Source organism: Henckelia pumila, chromosome 4 (assembly GCF_033568475.1).
Source record: "Henckelia pumila isolate YLH828 chromosome 4, ASM3356847v2, whole genome shotgun sequence".
In the NCBI taxonomy this organism is placed as follows: Eukaryota; Viridiplantae; Streptophyta; class Magnoliopsida; order Lamiales; family Gesneriaceae; genus Henckelia; species Henckelia pumila.
The window spans coordinates 77581680-77597020 of NC_133123.1; positions in this window are offsets into that span (position 1 = coordinate 77581680).

Consider the following 15341-nt stretch of genomic DNA (forward strand, 5'->3'; position numbering starts at 1 on the left):
CAAAGGCATCATTTTTGTGAGCTAAAAACAATGTCCACGTGTAACGTGAAAAATCATCTACAATGACAAACGCATAAAGCTTTCCTCCTAAACTAGCGTTCCTCGAGGGACCACATAGATCTAGGTGGAGAAGTTCAAGGGGCATAGAAGTGGATACAAAATTTTTGCTTTTAAAAGATTCCCTTGTATGTTTGCCAAATTGACACGCATCACAAACAGAATCAAGTTTCAAATCAAGTTTTGGCATACCAGCGACTAAGTCAAGTTTTAAAAGTTTTTCGATGGTACTAGGACCAACATGACCCAATCGTCTATGCCAAAGAATGTTATCATCAACATTCACGGATACAAGGCTTTTTATATTTGATAAAGATAAATTATTTAAAGAGACCTTGTAAACGTTCTCACTTCTATATCCTTTGAAATTTATGGATTTGTCACTAATAAATGATACAGTGCAGTGTTGGGGAGTGAATTTGACTTCATAACCTCTATCGCACAATTGACTTATGCTTAGTAGATTATGCTTAAGTCCTTTCACTAGGAGTACATCATCAATTAGACAAGAATTAGATATACCTATTGAGCCGATGCCTTCAATTACTCCTTTGTTGTTGTCTCCAAAGGTGACAGTCCCCTTCTCCTTTGGTTTGATTGATTGAAGAAGATCCTTGTTCCCCGTCATATGTCTAGAACATCCACTGTCTAGATACCATATGCTAGGGAGAGCATTTTTCTTGTTTCCCTGAAAATAATTGATTTTGGTACCCTTTAGATCTTTTGGGTCTACAATGTTAGAAAAGAGAGATACAAAATAGACTTCTAAGAGTTCAGTCTCTCATAGCAACATCATCGCCACTTTCTAAGAGTGCTCCCAGTAGTAGGTAGGGCATATGGCCACTTTAAAAACCTATTTCCTTGGACAGAGCAACGTTCAACAGGGAGACCAGCCGCAAGTCAAGGCATTTTTAAGCCGGTCTATATTGAACTCCCTTAGATTGTGATCTCATAATGCCGACTAATGAGTTGTTAAGTACTCTTAGGTCTCCATTTCATATAGCTCTTTTGAACATATTGATATTTCAATGATCTGCATTTATGTCTAACATGACCAGATTTGCAACAATAAGAACAAGTAGGGGGTGATCTCATTTTAGCTTTAGCTATTAGACTAGCAAAGTCTATAGACTTTTTGCCATAGCCTATTCCTCCCTTATCAAAGCTACATTTCTGCATGCTAAGTAGGTTGTTCAATTTATTGCTACTCACATTGAATTTATCGAAAGATTTTTCTAAGTGATCTAAGTCATCCTTAAGTCTAAGGTTATCATGCTCCTTAGTTTCTAATTCCTTTTTAAGATTTCTATTCTCTTTTCTAAGAACCTTAACCATATCAAACATATCTTTATAAGCATGTAAGAGTTCATCGTAAGTAGGTACCTCGTCATCGTCGTCAGAGATGATGTCATCACTTTTAGCCATTAAGCAGAGGTTTGCTTCCTCGTCGTCGTCGTCGCTATCACTCCAGGTAGCTAGTAGGGCTTTCTTCTTTCCTTTGTCCACTTTCTTCTTGAGTGGGCATTCATTGGCGTAGTGACCTTGTTGTTGACAGTTGTAGCAGGTCACTTCTTTCTCAGGTTTCTTGTCCTTTTTGAATTTGTTTCCTCGCATGAATTTCTTGAATTTTCTTACGAAGAGAGCCATGTCATCATCGTCATCTTCTTCGACTTGTGTAGTCAAGGCTATCCCTTTGTGCATGACATCTTCTTTCTTTGATTCTTTTCTTGTGGACACTTCTAACTCATGGGTTTTTAGGGTCCCATGTAGTTGATCAAGATCATAGGCGGCAGTGTCCCCTTTGTTGGATTCGATGATGGCGGTTCTCTTTGCATCCCATTCTTTTGGTAGGGCACGAAGAGCTCTCCTCCAAACTTGCTTGGTAGGATATTGTTCTCCCAATTGTGCTAACTCATTGATGATTTGAGTAAGCCTTCGGAACATGGTGTCAACATCTTCGTTGGATTCCATCTCAAATGTTTCGTATTTGAGTTGGAGTAAGTCGATCTTTGTTTCTTTCACTTGGTTGGTGCCTTCGTGACATATCTCTAGCTTGTCCCATATCTCTTTAGCAGATGAGCACATCGATATCCGGTTGTACTCGTTCATATCTAAGGAACAGTGCAAGATATTCATAGCTTTAGCATTTTGCGAAATTAATTTCATGTCCTCTTTTGAAAAGTCATCCATTCCCTTAGGAATTTCAACCCCATCAACTATTTTCATAGGTGTATAGGGACCTTTCACCGTCACTTTCCATAGGTCATAGTCTACGAATTGGATATATAAGGACATACGATTTTTCCAATACCCGTAGTTTATGCCATTGAAAAGAGGAGGACGATTAGTAGATTGCCCTTGAGCATAATCACTTGCTAGGTTTGCCATAAAAAGGTTTTGAAAAGTATTTTCAAATGGCTCTGATACCACTTGTTAGAACCTAATGGGGGGGGGGGGGATTTAGGTTCTATTGGCAACTTTAGCAATTTAAAGCGATTATGCAAGTACGCAAGCGGAAGACTTAAGCAATCAAATAATAAGTGCAGTAAATAAATGCGTAATATAAATAAAGCAGTAAAAGGGATAAGAGATGTTTATGGAAGTTCGACGATAAATCGTCTACGTCTCCCCTTCTTGGTTAAGTCGATTAACCAAGGATCCACTAGCACTTCGAACGTCTTGGCCTTGATGGCTCCAAGGATAGCCTTACAACTTGACACGATCACCGCGCCGATACAACTCAACACTCTTGGCCTTAAGGGCTCCAAGGATAGCCTCAACACTCGTAAAATACACTTGGCTTCACACACAAGTGTTTATAAAACCGAGCAACCAACTCACAAACTTACAACCCTCGATATTACAACCCCGAATACAATTCGATATGTGAATATATTTTGAACACTCAAAAGGGGCTACAAATTGCTCAACAAATGACTTGAATGATGCTTGAGAGGATTGAGAGACTTGAAGATGTTGGGATGATTTGAATGGCCTCGGAATGCCTCCTTTTATAGCTGAAATTTTGACATCGATCGGAACTTCCGATCCCTGCATCGGAGCTTCCGAAATTTGAATTCTGAGACACGCGGGTGTACTGGATCGGAACGTCCGATCCACTTCGGAGCTTCCGATCGGCGCAATAAATATGGTGTCGGGCAAAAGTCTTCCGGACAAGATTATCAGGCGGCCGTTCAGGATCGGAACGTCCGATCCTGTTCGGAGCTTCCGATCTGCTTCACTTCGTTGCCTCCGATCTGCTTTCGAACAATATAATTTTACATAGAAACTGATCGGACCTTCCGAACCACGATCGAAGCTTCCGAACCTGTTCTTCGTAGCTTCCGTTCCTCATTCCGACCAATAAAAAAAATCCCTGAAATAGATCGGAGCTTCCGAACCAAGATCGGAGCTTCCGATCTACCCTTAGCTTCCGAAGATGCTTCTGATCATGATCGGTGGTTCCGATCGCCAATCGGAGCTTTCGATCCCATAGTAGTAAACTTCTTCGAATTGTGTTTCTGATCTTGAGTATGAATTTAGTATTAATTCATCTTTGAAAATTTTAACTCTGTAATAAGCTCAATGTAAATATTAGTAACATTTTAACCTAGTTTTGTTAATCATCAAAACATAGAGAAATAAGACTTTGTTAATGCATTAAAAACATTAATCTCATAATTCGAGATTTATATGCGTTTAAGGCGTAACAGATTGGATTTCCAATTATGGCTAATATGATATTTATGAGGCACATTATTTGAAATAAATTTTCATAATGCATGTTCATGGAACAAGTATGTATTTTATTATTTGTGGGGTTTGAACTGATATAACATCACATCCACACAATACTAATAGAATGAATCATCTATCATCAAAGAGTAAAGAATCTGCTGCACTATTATTTTTACAGTTTATCTTATATCCTATTCACAAGCTTATAATCCCTGTTGAAATGAGTTCAATTTGATGTGGATATCTTGACAAAGTTTTTCACAACTGTTCATATTCTTTCAGCCTTCAATTTATCCTACACTGCTGTTGCACTGGTAGCCTACTTCTGCCCGCAAGGTGTTTGGTTTCATGCTTCTTACAGTGTACTCGACATCTCCATTGCTGCTTAGAGGTATTTTGGCTTGAAACGCTTCCGGTTTTAGGTGTTTTTTCACTTTTATTTTGCAGCATGCCGGGACAATATTCGCTTTAAGACCTGCTCATGCAAATGCATTTTTTGTGAACTCTCATCTACACCTCAAAGATTGTTCGAAAATCTGTTATGGCTATGCAAACTGGTTTTGGCTCTGTATTCACTCCCTGTTCTACACACATGGCACACTAGTGCAAACCTTAATTCAAAGTTCATGCTATGTAACATATGCTCCTAGCACAATTTCATCTGTCATTTGACTGAACCGAGTAATTGCAGAGTCTAGATGAGATCTCCGAGAAATCACTCCGAAGCTACGATGTCTCAAACATATGCCAAGATTTCGTTAGTTTAGTTGAAGCACGTTTCTCCAAAATTTGCTTGGCTTATCTCTTCCATTTGTGGAAGTTACTTTTGATGGGATTGTGTCTGTAGCAAAGGCAGAGGGCACTGGTGGGGTTATAAATTTTTGCACTTGTGCTGAACAGCTTCTATATGAAATTGGAGATCCAAGTGCTTATATCACTCCAGCTGTGGTAATTTTAGTTGCCCATTTTATTTTTTTTCTAAAACCTGGTGAATGGATGGAATAAATAATAATAGAGATCGTTTTTCCTGTTAACAGATTATAGACCATCAAAATGTTACATTTCATACATTGTCTGATAGCAAAGTCCTATGCTCACGAGCAAAGCCTTCTTTTGAACCAGTACCTGAAAAATTGTTGTGCCTGGGATCAAAGGAACTTAATCTTGGTGTTTGTTTGATTTTAAAGATCTGCATTCACCGTACAGTACGTTTACTCCATTTGATTTAACATTTTGGCTATCTAATTTTGGTGGGAGGGGTCTTAAGAAGATTCTGGTATTTTATCTTTCCAATTCTTTCTGAACATCTTAAATGTGACTGCCTTCGAGATATTATTTACAACCTTTCATTTGATTTCATGAATAACAGTCACTAGTATTCATTTTAGATATTTCTAAAGGACGATGAAGAAAGGCTGAGCAGCCTTAAAAATGAATGGGGCAGTGAAGTTTATGAGGCTGTGACCTCAGCCTTGATCGAGCTTCGCGAGTATAATTTGAGTGGATGCTATGAGGTTCCTGAACTTTAAAACTTTAAAAGGAACGGAAAGGCGAATTTGAATGAAGTCATCCACTATGTTTTCAGGCAGCTGAAAAATCTCAAGCGGAAGAGATATTAAACACGTGTACTCGCTGTCTCTCTATTTGTTTTCATTTAAGTACCAAGTCATGCACCTCACTGATTTTCAATTCAAGTAATGAGCATTGAATGATTTTTCCTTTTTTTTCCCTTTCTATTTAGGTGGATGAATGTTAAGTTCATCTATTGTCGGTCATGCAATTTAATTGTTTGTCGTGGTTGATAATCTTTAGTTTTTCGTAAATTCTGGAACCATAATGTTTTACTGTCCCTCCTCCATTATAGTTATTTTGGAAAATTTGGAATTAAGAATATGTGAAAAAAAACTGAAGTTATTTTGTCTTTTATTGTGTTATAGTGAAAATATTTCTCTTATTTCAGGGCAAGGTTATTGGAATGGCTAATTATGTTGGCAGCTTCTTGGGATATGTTGAATATGTTCCCACAGTGGACAAGGTGTTGATTCTGGATGGAAGAAGCAAATGAGCCCCACAAGGAGGAGAATTCATAATTGGTTGAGGGGTACGTACTAGGAAAGCCTTTTTTCCTCTTTAATTTTCTTGTGCATAATTGTTGGGTGTTTGTTGTTATCCTAATCCCAGCCTCCCCAAACATGAAGCTGTTATAAATTTGCTGAAGGTTTACAAAAGCTTCCGAAGGAGGAGAAAGCTAGCTGATTGCATGCGAGTAGTATTCGCTTCTAGGATTCCACGGTATCGTATCCATGTAACAAATGGGAGTAGTGCCCTCTCTAAAATAGTACAGGTGAACATAGTAAAAGAAAAATTAATCTTTGTTTTATATTCTTACATGGACTAAAGTTGATTAATTTATTTTATGTTTGTCCGAAAAAGGTGTGTGTCGCAGCCATCCGGAATAGAAGGCTTAAACTTCATGATGAATTTAATGACTTGTATGAGATCAATAACGACAGGGAATCAGCAAATCAATCAGAAGTTTTACCACACACCAATGCTTTCAGGTTCCCTCATTTTCAAAGGAATTTAAATTTGTACTTTAAAAAGGTCAGTTCAACAATATAACATTAAGAATTGTTTAATCCTGAATTCCCTAGGACATGTCTTATTCATGGAAAAGAACAAATAGGAGCTCCAAGCTATGGCCCGAGAACTCAGTGAAATCAATAAAGGTCAGCCCATTCTGTTAAATCTTTTGCTAACTGGAACTAGATAAACTTGCTAGAGGAGAACTACAAACTCATAAAATATCCTGCCTATGTGTTCATTTGTTAACATGGTAATTTGTTCAAGAGAAACATGGCTTATTTATTCCTTCTCACAGTGAATATACGTGACTCTTTCCTTCAGGTTATTTTTTTCATTTTATGTTTTTACAAAACTTACGAACTTCTGCTTGGTTTTTGTGATTTCATTGGGTTTTCCTTTTTTCTCTTCTCGTTGTGTAGGTATTTTTTTTTTGCTTCCGAAATGTTTTTAAGGCCCTTAAAGGTGATCATTGTCTTCTAAATAAAGAGAAATTAATAGAGTTTTATGTATCTGAGCATTGCATCATAGATATATTGGTTGAGAACCAACTTATGTAAATTCCGTGCCGTGTTTCGTGTATTTTTGCTAGATTTCTACTACTTTTTAAATTCTACACAGGCTGCTCTGTCAAAATTAAAAAATTTAAGAAGATGAAGGATGCACTGGACCAAGATACTTAATACACTGTTGCTGAAGCTTTGACCGAGGGCACTTCTCCATGAGATTGAGCTCTTTACCTTTTCCTATGTCTAGCCTGAAAGAATTTACATCGTTTAGAAAATACAATAACATTGAAGGCCAGCCTCTTGAATAATAGTTTATGGAAGTTTAAAAGATAATTACCAGTAGAAGAAGGGCTCTTTACTTTGAGAATTCAACCACTTCACATAATAGAAATGTAGATTGTGCCCATAGCGGTGCCTTGGATCAATCTGCTTGATACCAATTACCAATTCAGTTAAATCAGTATATTTTTCAGTTTGATATAAGTTTTTAAAAGACAGAAGAGATAATTGATTCACTTACAGCTTCAAGCCAATGTTGTAAGGCAAGTTTCTGAGCTTTTCCATTCTTTGACAATCCTTTTCCAACCTGGAATCGGTAAGATAAATCGCATAAGTTTATGAATGAAAATTAGAAAAAGTATATTTTGTGGACGCTTATGTATGTTTTAATTGAAAGCTTACCTTAGCAGCCCTTGTACTTGCTCTTGACCACCGTGAAATAACAGTCTCATGTTTCTCAAGATCAAAGAAAGAAACCGAACTGCGCTTAAGAATATTACATTTCTTTTCCTTTTTCTCTGTGTGAAGATCTATTAGGCATGTAAAGGAATGTAATGCTTTAGTTTTTTTCTGTCCACTGACTGAAGTTTGGTATAGGTCACGATTGTTGTTGTTGCGGTTCTTGGAGGGCTTCCATTGGCAGTAACCTTGACGTAAGTGTGTCATTAAGTTGTCTGTTATCAGCCACCTACCATTTTCCCATCTCCAATCTTGTTATTCATGAGCTTGATTTCTCTTTAATTTCCTACAGTCTAGCGTACTCAATGAAGAAAATGGTGGCTGACAAGGCCTTGGTATGTCATTAATTATGGTTTTCTGTCAGGCTTTGTTCAGTGTTGATATTGTATTCTTCAAGAAATTGCTGATACAAATTGATCTACAGGTGCGTAGGATTTCAGCTTGTGAAACTATGGGATCAACAACTACCATTTGCAGTGATAAGACATGAACTTTGACATGGCCGAGATGAACATGAAGAATTCGATTATTTGTTATATTTGAATGATTTTTGTTATATTTGAATGATTTTTAATATTAAAATATTGTATATTAGATTTAATTTTCAAAAATTTTGAATATTGAGTGATAATATTGAAAATTTGTGAATTAATTTTTTTTTTGTTTTTAATTTGAGAAAAGACAACGCTTTTTAAACGTTATCGTAGGTGAAAAAAGCATTGTCGTTACTAAGCGTTGTCTTTTTCAAATATCACTGCGTTGTCTTTGCTCAAAACGACAATGCTTTTTAAGCGTTGTCTTTGACCGTGACCTTTCACAATACTGGCTACGACAACGCTTTTTTGTGACAAAGACAATGCGAAAAAAGCGTTGTCGTTGTCTTTTCCAGAAATGACAACGCTTTTTTCGCGTTGTCTTTGAGCGTGGTCTTTTACAATACTGGCTACGACAACGCTTTTTTGGGGACATTAACAACGCGAAAAAAGCGTTGTCTTTGGCCGTTTTTCTTGTAGTGGTTGTCAACTTTCATTTCCAGAGACTGATGAGACTGTTGCAGTTGATTGGAATCTAGTAAAACTTGTCCAAAAGTTCAAGTTTTCCTTGAAGTTTGACCAGTTCTGCATTCATGGACTGTCTCAGAGAGGAAACGTTGTTGGAGATTTCTTGTTGAGTTTCTTTGAGAGTAGAAACCGTCTTGGACAGATTGTAGACTGAATTTTCCATCTGAGTGAGCAATTCAAACCAATCATCTTCTTGATCTGATTTTGAGGATGAGATATCTTTTCCATTGGAGGAAAGATTAGTGTGTAAAAATTCTGTTTTCTGCCCTTTCGGAGGAGATAAATGTGCAGAGGAGGTTATCTCAAATTTCTCCTTTCCTTTTTGTTGAGATGAAGAGGAATTAGGAACAGAGTGAACAATAATTGCAAGAGTTGGAGAAGGAATCCCTGTCTCAATTGCAGTATCATCATGAGTTGGCTTGCTGATCTGAGGAAGTGTTGGCGTTTCAGTGGATGGTTCTTGGAGCTGGTCATTAAAGATAAGAGAACGGAGATTGATGGCTCCAAAGACTCGGATTTATTCTTTGAATCGGCAATTGCTGGTTCAGTAGGATTAGGAGGAGGTAAATCTTCCATTGTAATTTCCTGATCTGCAGAGTCCATATGAGATATGGTAAAAGTCTCATCTTCATTTTCATGAGTTGGAGGAGGGAAGACTTCCATAAGGAGAGGTTGATGCTCTTCGAGTTCTTCTGGATGAGTGATTGAAGTATCAATTTCTACCATAGATGGTGCTGTCAATGTAGGAGTTTGTTGATCTCCATCTTCAATATGAGAAATGAGTTCATCAACGTTCATTAATTTAAGTTCAGGTAGAGCATTTTCAGTGCCTGAGGTGTGAAGTTGCTGCTCAATGGATGCTTCTTTTTGAAGTTCTTCAAACACCTGATCAACTGAATGGTTGGAAGATTATGTGAAAGTGTGATCTTTCTTGCTTTTATTGTGCTTGGATCTAGATTTGGAGTGAGATTTGTGTTTCTTCCAAACAAAAGGTTCTGGAATCTCCAAAGTATTATGATTTTCCCAAAACTTAACTCCCATTTGAATATTGATGAGATCGAGTTGAAGTTGAGAGAAGATAAAGGAATCTTCATAAGAATTTCGGGCCAGAGGATTATAATTCACCTGAAATTCAGCAACAATTTGACTGAGTTTCTTGATTCTCATAAGATCATGGAAGTACTTTCGTCTAGATAAGGCTTCTTCAATGTCAGCAGTCTTGACGATTCTTAACACAATTTCTTCCACTTTGACAAAATTATGAAGGGCATTCTTCTTAGTCAGATGTCTAGCCAAAGTAGAAGTCCTGTATTTATGCCAAATGTCAAATATATCAGCAGTATGTTTGTAAGCAAAGAAAATGAGAGACAACGTTCCTTTGTTCGGTTTTGGTCACAACCCCTACGTGGCATGTGAGGCATGCAAAGAAAGTTACTTTGAGGTTGAAAAGAAGAAAATCGAGGAGAAAGTGTATGAAAAGGTTATGAAGGTGTGGTTAAAGATAGAAGAACTTCACATGTATCATCATGCTTAGTTTCCCCCAAGGAAATATGAAGAGGCGAAGGAGATTGCTCAAAGAGAGAAATTCTTCATGATAACACTGGACACATTTGAACCCAGGGACATTTTTAAGGATAAAAATGTTCTCTACATGATGCTCGGAAAAGAGTACATCACACTGGTTCGTCTTGCATCGGATGAGCTTATGGATCCTTCAGTTGCCCCTCTTTGAGCATGGGTGATGAACTGAAGTTTTGAAATTTTTCTTATGATGAGGAATATTAAACAAATGTAATTGCAGTTTAAATTCCTATGAATGAAATAACAGAAATATTGCTAAACTGAATATGTGTATGATTTACTTATTAAAACTAGTTTAGTTTAGTTTATTAAGTATACTAGAAGGTAAACTGCAATACGTAAGAAAGAAATCACGAATATCAAAGTTATCAGACAATTATTACATGCAATCAAGTTTCAGAAATTTTATCATAAAATATGTCTTATTTTCGTGAAATACACGTAAATGACTCTTCATATATATATATAAAATAAATAAAGATTTTAAAAAAATTAATGCAAGCAACGCTTCGATGTCTGAACTTCTGCACTATAAAAAAAATGAAGTTAGATCATTTAAGCATCAAGCAAACACAAGATCATAATAAGAGAAAATAATGGAGGGTTGGAGAAGGGCTCATGAGAATTTTGTGGAGGAGAAACTGGTTCGTCTACGAGTAAAACTTATTCAGATGCAGTTTCGAGGAATAGAAGCCCTTGGTCCTGAGGAGAGGCGTCGCCTTGAAAAATACAAGCAAGTGCTGGGAATCAATGACCCTGCTTGTAGTGATCCTGCATGGTATCACCTACTAACTGGCAACTAGTAGCATGCATTAAACTTAATACAGCAAAATAACTTAACAGAGAAAAACATGCGGAAAAAAAACCATAAAATACATATCATCTTAGTAATAAAATTCAGGCTTAAATCTGTGGTGATACAACCATATCGAAAACTTAAACAGTAAACATTATACAGCTATATCGAATCTTGCTGTATAAAAACTCCTCAAGGCTCCTGCTCCCTAGTCCTGCCTTGAACTACCAGCTCCGTCCATCCTGCGACCTGCCCCATGGAATAGGGTGTCTAAGATAACAACTAGAACGTGAGCGCTAACGCCCAGTACATAAACATGAGTACACGTAAATATATGATGCATGCAACATGATGACTGATAACGGGTCATCTGAAAAGTCATGCTCAGTACCGGCGCCACATGAGTGCTGCCACCGCACGGATCAACCTCTGGGTGCAACCACACTCGTCTAGTACACCAGAGTAGACAGACATAAATGCCCCCGCCATCGCGGTACTCTCAGTAACAGACTATCGAGTATAGAGCTGAGCGGCTCTATAGTCAGGTATAACAAGGTATAGGCTCAACGTGTATATGCACATGACATATGAATAAATAAAACAGTAAATCATATCTCATGCCATATAATAATGCCAAATAAATTCAACATATAAACATGTATACTCGCTGGCAATCTCAGTCAATGTGTACGTACCTCTAGGCTAGTTCAAGTAAAGTAGGATCCTAGGTTCCAAGCCTATATTCAAAAGTTCACTGTATCACTACATAAATTCTATAAGCCTTAACTAAGCTAATAAGTACTACCAAAACTTAAACAGATTCCCGGACCATACCTTCGTCCGTAGTTAGCCCTTTGGAGTCGCTAGTCCCGGATGACTATAACCACACCTTGGTTATTTCAGAACCTCTATTATAACCAATAGGGCCCTCAAGTGTATATCTCACACTATATAACTGAAGAAAGAAACTCGAAAATTCGTATTTAGAAATGAATCTGAGAAGCCCTATTTATAGGCAAAATTCCCGGCCAGGATCGAAACTTCCGATTTCAGGATCGGAGCTTTCGATCCAGCTCACTGCATGCATGTGTGACACGTCGGGATCGGAACTTCCGATCGGGCGATCGGAGCTTCCAATCTGCTCTACGTTCAACACTTGTCAAAACTCACGGCTGAGTCATCGAGCATTGCTGGCAGCTGGAGATCGAAACGTCCGTTCCAGGATCGGAGCTTCCGATCTCGGTGCTTCCGATGAGGTTCCGAAGTGGCTAGGATCGGAGATTTCGATCTGGGTTCGGAGCTTCCGATCTGGCCCAAAATCAAAACCCAATTAAAACTCCGGAATCAGTTAATTACTAACCCTTAATCATATTTAACATATTATTATCTTAAAATGGAATCTGGGTTACTACATTCTCCCTACCTTTAGATATTTCGTCCGCGAAATAACATCTAAAGACAAATCAAGATAACAATGTGAAACATCAAACCATGTTTTATTACAACAACTGTAATTACATCTTTCATGGTAAATCAAAAGTACAAAGCAAACAACTCAGGATATTTCGCTTGCATACGACTTTCAGTTTCCCAAGTTGCTTCTTCAACGCCTCGGCGCTGCCACTGTACCATCACAAGTGGTATAATCTTGTTCCGAAGAACTTTCTCCTTCCTGTCTAGGATACAGATTGGTCGTTCAACAAAAGACAGATCTGGCTCTAGCTGAATATCAGTAGACTGAATCACATGAGATTCATCAGCTATATACTGTCGAAGTAACGACACATGAAAAACATTATGTATACTGGAAAGATTTGGCGGTAAAGCCAAACGATATGCAACATCTCCGATCTTCTCAAGTATTTGGAAAGGCCCAATGAAACGAGGAGACAACTTGCCTTTCATGCCGAATCTCATCACCTTCCTGAAAGGTGATACTCGGAGAAACACATATTCACCAGGCTCAAACTGAAGTGGCCTGCGGCGAATATTAGCATAACTGGCTTGTCTATCTTGAACAACTTTGATCCTATGTTTGATCAAATCTACCTTGTCTACAATCTGCTGCACCAATTCAGGACCCTCGACTTGTCGTTCCCCGACTTCATCCCAGAATAACGGAGTACGACACCGTCGATCGTACAATGCCTCGAAAGGTGCCATATCAATACTACGATGATAACTGTTATTGTAGGCAAATTCGATCAAAGGTAACTGATCCTGCCAAGATAAGCCAAAATCCATGACAGAAGAACGTAGCATATCCTCCAGCGTACGAATAGTGCGCTCTGACTGCCCATCAGTCTCCGGATGATATGTAGTGCTCAAACTCAGAGTGGTACCCAACGCCTCCTGAAAACTACCCCAAAAACGTGAGGTAAATCGCGGGTCTCTATCACTGACTATGCTCACTGGAATCCCATGTAATCGCACTATCTCCTGGATGTATAAACGTGTCATGCGATCATAAGAATACTCCCGGTTATAAGGAATAAAGTATGCTGATTTTGTCAAACGGTCAACAACGACCCAGATAGCATCACACTACGTGAAGTCATAGGTAAGTGGGTAACAAAATCCATAGTTACGTGCTCCCACTTCCATTCGGGAATCTCAAGATTCTGCAGTAATCCAACTGGTCTTCGGTGTTCAGCCTTGACCTGTTGACAAACCAAACATCTTGAAACAAATTGATACATGCTTCGCTTCATCCCTTTCCACCAGAATCTAGTTCGCAAATCCTTATACATTTTCATGCTTCCAGGATGGACTGATAATAGACTCCTATGAGCTTGAGAAAGAATATCATTCCTGAGCTCCGCAACATTAGGTATAACCACTCGATTAGATAAGCACAATAAACCATCTGCCTGAAAATAAAATCCAGATGTATTAACTCCATTGGCTAAACGTGCCAAACGCTGAGTCTTAACATCAGATATCTGAGCATCTCTGATCCGAGAATACAATGCTGGCTCAGACAAAATAGTATACAACCAAATCCCATTTCTCCCTTTCTTGTGCTTGAGCGTAAAACTCAATGAACAGCACTCTTGAATCATATGAGATACTTCACTAGTCTGAAGTGCAGAAAGTCTCACCTGCCGACTCAAGGCATCAGCAGTAAGATTAACAGAATCTGGATGATATTTTATTTCACAATCATAATCCTTCAGAAGATCCATCCAGCGTCTCTGTCGCATATTCAACTCATGCGTCTTCAACTGTCGAGAAGCATAGGCAATAACATGTCCATGCTGTGTCAGAACACATCCTAACCCCTGACCAGAGGCATCAGTATAGACAACAAAACCTCCTGATCCAGAAGGTAGAGCTAGCACGGGTGCAGTAGTAAGACGTCTACGCAGCTCGTGAAATGACTCCTCACAATCCGAGGACCATATGAAGGAAACATCTTTCCGAGTAAGCTGAGTCAAAGGCCTGGCCAACTGTGAAAAATTCTCGATAAACCGACGGTAATATCCAGCTAGAGCCAAGAAACTACGAATCTCAGCAACCGTCGTCGGACGAGACCAGTTCAGCACTGCCTCTATCTTAATAGAATCAACAGATATCCCTTTATTAGAAATCACATGACCGAGAAACACTACCCGATCAAGCCAAAATTCACACTTGCTCAATTTCACATACAGCTGCTTATCTCGTAACGTCTGTAAAACAATCCTTAGATGATGTGCATGCTCATCCTTGTCATGAGAATAGACAAGAATATCATCAATGAAGACGATGACAAATCTATCCAGATACTCTTGAAATATCTGATTCATCAGATTTATGAAGACTGCCGGTGCATTCGTCAAACCGAATGGCATCACCAAAAATTCATAATGCTCGTATTTGGTCCTGAAAGCAGTCGTAGATATATCTGAGTCTCGTACCCACATCTGATGGTATCCAGATCTCATATCTATCTTCGAGTAAACAGAAGTACCCTGTAATTGATCGAACAGATCATCAATCCGCGGCAAAGGATACTTATTCTTGATGGTGACACGATTCAACTGCCTATAATCAATACATAATCGCATCGATCCATCTTTCTTCTTGACAAATAAAACAGGTGCTTCCCACGGAGAAACACTCGGACGAATATATCCCTTATCAAGCAAATCCTGTAACTGCTGTTTCAATTCCCTCATCTCTGACGGTGCCAGACAATAAGGTGCTCGGGATATAGGCGTAGTTCCTGGTACTAAATCAATACCAAATTCAACCTCTCGCACCGGTGGAAAACCAGGAATTTCATCAGGGAATACA